The 9,994-nt window shown below is 42.4% G+C and overlaps 1 pseudogene; it reads right to left on the reverse strand.

Moving 5' to 3' along the window:
• Positions 1–5,302: 5,302 nt before the first annotated feature.
• LOC105495749 (small ribosomal subunit protein eS1-like) lies at positions 5,303–5,775 on the reverse strand (annotated as a pseudogene).
• Positions 5,776–9,994: the final 4,219 nt, after the last annotated feature.

The following is a 9,994-nucleotide window of genomic DNA, read 5'->3' on the forward strand; positions in this document are numbered from 1 at the left end:
GTTGGAGGAATTGGATAATATTATCTACAGACACCACACCTGAATCTTATCCCTACTACTACAAATATGGATGCTATTTTCTTGTCCTGTGTCCTGGATGGTGAATAGAGTATCTCATGCCCTTCCAAAAGCCACTCTATGGCCACCTCCTCTCTGTCCTAGGTTCCTGGAGGCTAACTGTATAGACCCCATCAATGAGTGCCCTCTCTCTGGCTTTCAGAGAGAGGTGTACCCTATAGGCAGTCCTGGCAGGAAATAAAAAGGTGGGAGGAGAGTGAGGTCATTTCTCCTGGCTTTCTCTTTGTGGAGTCATCACAAGCTGACTATGTGCTTTATGAGAATAATCCAGCCCTCTCTAAACAATATGGGTCTCTCCAGGTTCTGGTAGCCTTCCTTTGCCCATTCAGGCCCAAGGGGATAACATCTCCCCTGTTCCTAGTCTTCCCCTGTTACTAGTCTGTTACTAGTCTGGGGTACCATATCCTCCTTGGAGTTTTCTTCAACCCTGCTCAATTCCTTTATTAAACTCTCTTCAGGCTGGGTGCGGTGGTTCACGCCTATAATCACAACACTTTGGGAGGACAGGCAGGAGGATCACTTGAGTCTAGGAGTTCAAGACCAGTCTGGGCAACATAGCAAGACTCCATTTCTACAAAAAAATTTAAAAATTAGCCAGGTATGATAGCGCACACCTGTGGTCCCAGCTACTCAGGAGGCTGAGGCTGAAGAATCACTTGAGGCCAGGAGTTGAAGGCTGCAGTGGGCCATAATTGCACCACTGCATTCCAGCCTGGGTGGCAGAGCGAGACCTGATCTCTAAAAATAAATAAATAAGTGAATAAGTAGCAAGCCCTCTTCAAAACACCCGATGTGGGAGCACACCATCTCCCCACTGCTGGACACCTGAGCGATACTAATAGTTTAGGTAGATGCAAACCTCACCTGCCTCTCCTCTCTCCTGCCATTGCTGTTACCGTAGCTACATGAAGTAACAAGATCCAAGCCTTGTTAAGGAGGGGTGAGCAGAATCTACGTCATGCCACTTAGAATAAAACCCAAGTTCCTTACCATGACTTAAAAGGTCTGAGTTGGCTCTCCAAATTCCTCTCCCTCCACGCTCCCTCTCATCTGTCCCAGCCACAACGGGCCTTTTGCCATGCTTGAAGCCAAGCTTATTCACACAGATAAGACTTTGTACTTGCAGTTTCTTCCTTCCCTCTGCCTGCTACCGGGTCCTGGGCGAGGGATTATTATAGGTTGTCAAGTTTAATCCTTTCTCCTGCAAACTGCAAACTCCCTGAGGCAGACTCTTTTTTTTTTTTTTTTTTTTTTTTTTTTTTTTTTTTGGCATCATGGTGTTCCAGGAGCTGCAAACTCAAGTGTCTTTGGAACATGACAGGTAACAGAAACAAGAGACGGGGCCAAGACTAATAAAAATCATTCTGCCCTCTTGGTCTGGCTTTTGTTTTTCCCCTTTTGACAGAGACGTGGAAGCAGAGAAATATTTCCTTACTATAAACATTCACACACACACACAAACACACACACACTCATACACGTACTCATACACAGTGCAAAGAGGATGAGAATGGCAAGTGACAATTATCACTGAAGCTGGAGGGCAAGAGGGACTGGGTGAGTACTGCCGCAAACCACACACCAGCCAATTTGCTGTTTTGCAGAAATCTGACCCAGGGTGACCAGATATTGCTGTTTTCCAAGAGAAGCTGAAAATCTAGATTTTTATATGGTGTCTCCTAATTTTTGAATGTTGGCAATTTTTAAAACTCCGTGCAGGTCACACTAAGCATTATCTTTGTGTTGGATTTAACGCAGAGGCTGCTGGTATACAATCACTGCCGTATGTTCAGTGGGCTTAGCATAGTATATGCTCAATAATTATGTGTTGAATAAATGAATAGCCTTCCAGTTGACTTCTCAGCATTTAGAAGTAGCTGACAGGTAGTTCACCTCCCCTCTGTTGGGAACATTTTTTAAAAGTAGATTCAGAACAGGAGGAAGCTTCTCCATTATAGCTGGAAGCTTTAAGGTATAGCTGCTCTTGGACTCAGACGCAACCCACCAGAAATTTCTTGAAGATTAGATTTCTGTATCACTCAGACTGGGGCTGGTATATGAATCAGGAAGTAATGACATGGCCATGTCTGTTTTTTATAGCCAGCATCCGTTCTGATGGTTGGCACCATGTTGTACAGATTGTTAAGTAATCTTAATATCACCCCCAACTGGGTGCAGAAATGGAAACCTATTACTGGTCATAATCTGTTACCACCAAGAAAGGCTCATGGAGGTGGGAAATGACGTGTGTTGTCAAAACAAGATCTAGTTCACTTAGGTGTTGAATTCTATTCCAGGTTTTATAGAGGGTTGATTCTCTCAAATCTCTTATTGGAATCTGGCCACGCTTCTCCTTTCTGTTTTCCCATCTGGGAGACATACAGGCTCTCACACCTAGTTTCCATGCCTAGCCAAAGCTATTCCAAAGCTCCTAGAGAACATGGAATGACTGGAGGCATCCAGATAAAGGTCATGAGGTGGAACAAGTGCAGGGTGACCCAGTGGAAGGCAGTGGTGGAAACAGGTGATGGCTTTGGGAAGAGGTTCTAATTAATTCACTTTCCCCAGTGTATAAAAGCAAGCTTTTCCCCAGGCTTCACAAACAGCAGGCTCATGTCTAGCTCTACCTACTTGCTCCGTAAGCAGGAAGTTCATCGTCTGTTCAAATGCTAAATAGATGTTAGCAGCACTTTATTGGATCAGTTCAAGGTGATTTCGATTTGTTCTTGGAACACATTCATCATCTTCTAACACGTGTGTGTGGCTCTGCTTTCTGGACAGATAGAATTACTCATGTGTATGTGTCAACCAACCAAATTAAATCATCCAATGTGATAAACCCATTTGGAGGGCTATTCCCTTTAATTTATTCTAGGGAAATAATATTCTAGGCAAACTTATTCCCTAGAATTTGTGACTCAGGTTTAACTCCATATTTCCCAGAGCAAAACTTCCCAACTTTTATTTGGGGTAGCCTAGGGCAGTGGTTTACAAAGTTATTTTAGTCCTAGGATCTTTTATAATAGCTTCCAAATACAGAGGCCAATATATAAAGCTGGGAAAGGTCAAGCAGATCAGAGGGAAGAACTGGGAAACCTGGGCATTTTCTCTGCCCCTCTCTCGTTGCCCACGTCGGGGACTACCAGGAACCTCTCGAAACACACTTGAAGCAGCTGCACTTGCGAATCTCCAAGTAGCTCAAGCTGTGTTGGAAACTCACAACTCAAACTTTCAAAAACAAAGGGTTACTTTTACTGTGTCAAATTGCCTTCTTATAATTTATAATCTCATATTTCAAACATTCCTAAAGAAAAGTAGAACAAATCTTTATGCACTCATCACTCAACTTTATCAGATCTTAACATTTTGCTTTGGTTATTTTTAAAGGAGTAAAATATTACAAATATTGTTAAAGCCCCTTCATGTGCTCCTCCCAAATCTCATTCTCCTTTCCTCCTTCCTTCCTCCTCAGAAATAACCACCACACTGAATTTGTATTGATCATCCCCATGAAAGATTTTTCCTATAAATATATATTAATATATACATTTTCCCCTAGTGGATTATACAGCCAGATGCAGTGGCTCATGCCTATAATCCCAACATTTTTGGAGGCAGAGGCAGGAGGATGGCTTGAGCCTAGGAGCTTAAAGCCAGTATGAGCAACACAGCAAAATCCCATCTCTACATAAGATCAAAAAATTAGCCAGGCATGGTAGCACGTGCCTATAGTTCCAGCTACTCAGGAGGCTGAGGTGAGCCCAGAAGGTTGAGGGTGCAATGAGCCAAGATCATGTCACTGCACTCCAGCCTAGGCAACAGAGCAAGACCCTATCACACACACACACAAAATATGATGTTACAAACATCAATCTGCAATTTGCTCTTCTAGCTCAACATTGTGTTTTGGAGATTTATCCATCTTGATGCATTTAACTCTGGCTCATACACTTTAACTACTACATCATATTGTGTTGTAGGAATTTTTTTTTTTTTAAGACGGAGTTTCGCTCTTGTTGCCCATGCTGGAGTGCAATGACATGATCTCAGGTCACCGCAACCTCTGCCTCCGGGTTCAAGCAGTTGTCCTGCCTCAGCCTCCTGAGTAGCTGGGATTACAGCCATGCGCCACCATGCCCGGCTAATTTTGTATTTTTAGTAGAGATGGGGTTTCTCCATGTTGGTCAGGCTGGTCTCGAACTCCTGACCTCAGACGATCTGCCCACCTCAGCTTCCCAAAGTGCTGGGATTACAGGCGTGAGCCACTGCACCCGGCCTGCTGTATGAATTTGTGTGTGCATTTTCCTTTTCACGAATGCTGCCTGAAATTTTTCACAAAATGTTGCAACGAATATTCTTGTGCATTTATCTACTCTGAAAACTTCTCTAGGACCCAGTGCAACACACACACACACAAACACAAAGTAAAACAAAAGTTTCACAAAACAATTGTCTTTCTACACTTTCAGAAACTTTCTCATAATGCATATCATAGTTTTTTTTATCAGGTTGTCATTTCCCTTCCATTCCTAGTTTGCTGAGAGTTGTTAATCATGAATGGGTGTTGAATTTTGTCAAATTCTTTTTTCACAAATAGGACTTTTTATTTCCCACTTATTATAAGTCCAAACTTTAAACAGATTCTTGGACTGGACTGGTGGTTCATATCCATCAGCTTGCTCATCTTTTAGCACCTATCTCGTCCCCAGTGGCTTTTCCAGAACTACTTCCTTCACCATGAAGCTCCATGAGTTTTCCCAATTCATATTGACAGAGTCTTGCTCTGTCACCAGGTTGCAGTTCAGTGGCACAATCTTGGCTGACTGCAACCTCTGCCTCCCGGGTTCAAGTAAGTCTCCTGCCTCAGCCTCCCGAGTAGCTGGGACTACAGGCATGTGCCACCATGCCTGGCTAATTTTTGTGTTTTTAGTAGAGATGGTTTCACCATGTTGGCCAGGATGGTCTCGATCTCTTGACCCTCGTGATTCACCCGCCTCGGCCTCCCAAAGTGTTGAGATTACAGGCGTGAGCCACTGCGCCCAGCCAGCATTTTTACTTTTCTAATGAAAACATCATGGAGAGGATAAATAGATTGGCAAACCTTTTCTATGTCTTTTCTAATGCTGTCTGGAGTCAATTTATTGACCACTTCTTTCAGGTCATTTGTCTGCACCTCTCAGGCCATGATTTCTATGATCTTCCAGATTTAGTGGATCTGTTGATGCTAAGCATAAGAAATCTTCCATATTTGATTGTTGCATTTTTTAGTAAAACCAACACAGAATAGACAAAGCAAGTAACCATTGGTAGTCTTGACATCAACATGAGCTTCAATCACTGTCTGCCATTTTTTCACCATGGAACATATTTTGTCACGGATAAGATCCATGCCATGGAAGTTAGTCAGGCAGCTTTTGCCCTGAACATCTTCTATAATCAGTTTGAATTTTCTAAATGCAACTTCACCGTTCTGCAAATCAGCAAAACTCACTTCAAACACGGGACCCTTGAGGCCATCGGATGCAATTTTGGTTCCTTGGGTCCTGGTGACTAGCGTCTTTCCTATATTTCTTATATTGAACATAGCAGGTGCTTTCTCACATTGTACAAATCTTCCTTAGAAAATAGATCAACCACTTTCTTCTTGGCTCCCTTTTTGCCACCTTTCATAAGGCGCTTGTTCTTGCCAATCACCATGGTGCTGCTCAGAAAGCCAAAAGGGATCATAGGGGTTTTTGAAAGAAATTCTGTCAATAAGGTAAACTACAATAATTAATTTTCAAATGTTGAACCAACCTTGCATTCCTGAGATAAGCTCCACTTGGCCATAGGATGTTGCAATGAGTGCCAAGCTGCAAATAAGAGGGCAGAGTTCTCCACAAGACTGCCCTCACTTCAGATACCAGCAGCAACTCTAGGGGTACCTAGGGCCATCCTCATTTCATACTAGCTGGTGACAGGTTTGAGCATCCCGGAAGACTTCCTCAGGTTTCATTCAGAAAAATGAGTCATAGAACTCAGGAAAGCAATATACTTACAATTACAGTTTTATTACAGCAAAGCATAAAAATTGGAACCAGCCAAAAGAAGACACACATAGACCAAAGTTTGAGAGGGCTTGAAACATAAAGAACACATTGATCTCTGGGCATCAAAGTGTGACAATACTCTAAAAGTATGGCCAACCAGGAAAGCTTACCCAAGCTTCAGTGTCCAGAATTTTTATTGTGGTTTCATTATGTAGATATGATTGACTGAATCACCAGCTATACCATTGAACTCAATCTGCAGTCCCCCTCCCTTCCCTGCAGATGATACCATTTAGCTCAAAGTCTCAACTCTCTAATCACATGATTGGTCTTTCTGGTGTGGCCAGCCCCCATCCTGAGTTATCTCATTAGCACAAACTATCAAGTAGGGCTTGAGGGGTCTACCACAAATGCACAAATAATAAAGACACACTTATTATTCAGGAAATTCTAAAGGTTTGGGGGTTTAGAACTGCGGATAAAGACAAGCTAAATTCTTCATTATACAGACATGTTATGTTTCCTAATGTTGCTTGACTTGATTAGTTATTATTTTGTTAATGATGCATGTGTCTATGCTTATGAAGAATATTAACCTGTAGCATGGTAGGTTTTGACAGATACCTTTTATCCAATTTTTTAAGTTTTCTTTCTTTTTCTTTCTTTCTTTCTTTTTTTATTGAGATGGAGTTTTGTTCTTGTTGCCCAGGCTGGAGTGCAATAGTGTGATCTGGGCTCACTGAAGCCTCTGCCACCCAGGTTCAAGCAATCCTCCTGCCTCAGCCTCCTGAGTAGCTGAGATTACAGGCACCCACCTCCATGCCCAATTAATTTTGTTGTTGTTGTTGTATTTTTAGTAGAAATGAGGTTTCACGATGTTGGCCAGGCTGGTCTCGAACTCCTGGCCTCAGGAGATCCACCCACCTTGGGCTCCCAAAGTGCTGGGATGACAGGTGTGAGCTACCGTGCCCAGCCTAAAGTTTTCTTATATCCCAGTTTTCTAGAAGTTTTAACATAAATGGATGTTCGACTTCTGTCAAATGCTTTTTCTGCATCTGTTGCAATCATGGTGTCATTCTTCTCCTTTACTTTGCTAATAGAATGAATTCTATTAAAATGCTTTCTGGTGTTGAACATTCTACATTCTTGAAAAATAATATTTAATGTGAATAAAATTTTTCTTTTATTTAAAATTTTTTTTAAGACAAGCTCTTACTATGTTGCCCAGGGTGGTCTTGAAATTCTGGTCTCAAATAATCCTCCCACCTCATTCTCCCAAATAGCTGAGATTACAGGTGTGAGCCACCATGCCCGGCTTTAAAAACCATTTTAATATCACAAATAACATACTAATACTTATTTTTTAAAAGTTAAACTTACTCCTTAAAACTTAAAAGTTAAGCTATTTTCAAATATTTGCAAATGCAAATCGTATTCCTGAAAAGATGAATAAGAAATTTGTTTTAATGGCTGTCTTAACTAAAGAAAACCAAGGGGTTGAGGGATAGGAGAGTGAAGCGGTCGTGGTAACTTTCTGCATATTGTTCCAGCAGTATTTAAACACCTTTGAAAATAATAAATTAAAACATCACAAAAAATGCTGAAGTTTCCCTTGCCTACTGCTCCCAATTCCTTGTTCCTTCTTGGTCCCCCCTGAAGTTACAACTCTTATGAATTTGGTATACTTCCTCTGAGGGATACTATTTGCATTTACAAACATGTAATTATTTTGCATTTTATACAGGAGAACATACCAGTGTGTTCTTCTAGTGCTTTCCCTGCTTTTATATAAATACATGTGTATACCCACATGTGTACATGTGCGTGTTATGTAGATAAAATTATACCACAATCCTAATTCTGCTTTTTTTTTTTTTTTGCCCTATTATTTGTCTAGGAGATTTATCCACATTGCTATATATACATCTAGCTCCTGCTTTTAATAGTTTCACAGTATTATGTAATATGAAAAAACAACTATTCTTTCATCTATCCCAGAATCCCTCTAGGTTAGATATAGCATAGCAAAATTGTTGGTTTCAGTGTATACTCATTTGTTGTTGTTTTAAGGAATACTACCGAATTGCTCTCCAAAGTGACCATACCAGTTTCTTTAATGCACCAAGCAACCAAGCAAGCACATTTCCTTCCTTCCCTCCCTCCCTTCTTCCCTCCCTCCCTTCCTTCCCTCCCTCCCTCCCTTCCTTTCCTCCCTCCCTCCCTCCCTCTCTCTTTCTCTCTTTCTTTCTTCCTTCAGAGAGTTTTGCTCTGTCACCCAGGCTGGAATGCAGTAGTGCAATCTCAACTCACTGCAACCTCTGCCTCCTGGGTTCAAGCAATTCTCCTGCCTCAGCCTCCAGAGTAGCTGGGACTACAGGCGTGCACCACCACACCTGTAGTTAATTAATACAAAAATTTTTGTACTTTTAGTAGAGACAGGGTTTCACCATGTTGATCAGGATGGTCTAGGACTTCTGACCTCAGGTGATCCACCGGCCTCGGCCTCCCAAAGTGCTGGGATTACAGGCGTTAGCCACCATGGCTGACCGCATGCATGTTTTCCACTGACTTGCTGCTACCTTGATTGAGCAAGGCATGTTTTCTCTCTGGGCTCCCATCTGTAGGAGGAGGGAGTTGGGTGGACCCCGTGAGTGTATGAGACGGTGTAATGATAGTCTCAGAGTGGGTAGGATGACTGCCCTAAAGAAGGCAGCGAGAGCAGGAGGATGCAGGTGCCAGCCAAGCTGAAGGCAGGCAATTCAGATGCCCTTGGTCCTCTTCTTAGCCCGTCCATGAGCACAGTGACAATTTATCTGCAGCTCTCACCCAAAATCCCCCTCTGAAAGGCATGGATACCCTTTTCTGCAGAATTCACCTACTAGGGTCTCCCAGGGGTTGACAGAGGCCCAGGTCATTTCCATTTATTGAGACTCCCAGCTAATTAAAAAGATGAAGAAATAGTAAGCGGGGATAACAAAACTGTGTGTATGGTAATGTTGCCATTGAACAAATAAATACTAACAAATGCAGAGCAGTGGTCTACAGATATCATATAATTGCACTGCTCAAGGACAATTATAGGATTAATAGACAATATTAATTCATAATACGGTACAGATAAGATGGTGCAGGAATGGAACACACATTTACATGTACAATATAAAAATATCTTCTTTTTTTTCCCCCAAATCTGCCAGGATAATGCTTTGACTGAATGTATGAGTGCCTTTGGAGAATTCTAAGTTTGAGCAACTTTCTGAATGTGAGATGAGTCAAATACCCCCCACCCCATTTTCTCCACCCCACCCAGGCTCAACCACTCTTAGGCTGACAGTGAAGACAGACATCCCATTTAATGTTTCTAAATTTGATGCCTGTGTTGATTATCCACACTTTGAGCAAATCTGTGCATATTATGGTTTCCCAATGTATGTGTTTCGGTTTATTTTAGTAGAATAAAAGAGAAAAAACATGCTTCCTCTTTTGGAGTTGAGAAAAGGGGAGAAATGACAGAGATGAAGTAGAGTCTAAGACATGGAAGACGTGCATTTTGGGACATGGGAGAGGTGTATTCTGGGACATGGAAGAAGTGGGTTCTTGGACATGACAAACTGGGTTCTGGAACAGGGAGGAGTAGATGCTAGGTTATCATAGTAGAGGCAGATTCTTAGGTGAGGGACCAGGTGGATTTTGGGACAGAGATGAGAGGTGGGTTCTGGGACATGGTGGAGATGGGTTCTGGGACAGGGAGGAGGTGGGTCCTGGGACAGGGTGGAGTTGGGTCCTGGGACAGGGTGGAGTTGGGTCCTGGGACAGGGTGGAGGTGGGTCCTGGGACAGGGTGGAGATGGGTTCTGGGACAGGGAGGAGGTACGATGTGGGACAGGG

This window comes from Macaca nemestrina, chromosome 15 (genome assembly GCF_043159975.1).
Source record: "Macaca nemestrina isolate mMacNem1 chromosome 15, mMacNem.hap1, whole genome shotgun sequence".
Taxonomy (NCBI): domain Eukaryota; kingdom Metazoa; phylum Chordata; class Mammalia; order Primates; family Cercopithecidae; genus Macaca; species Macaca nemestrina.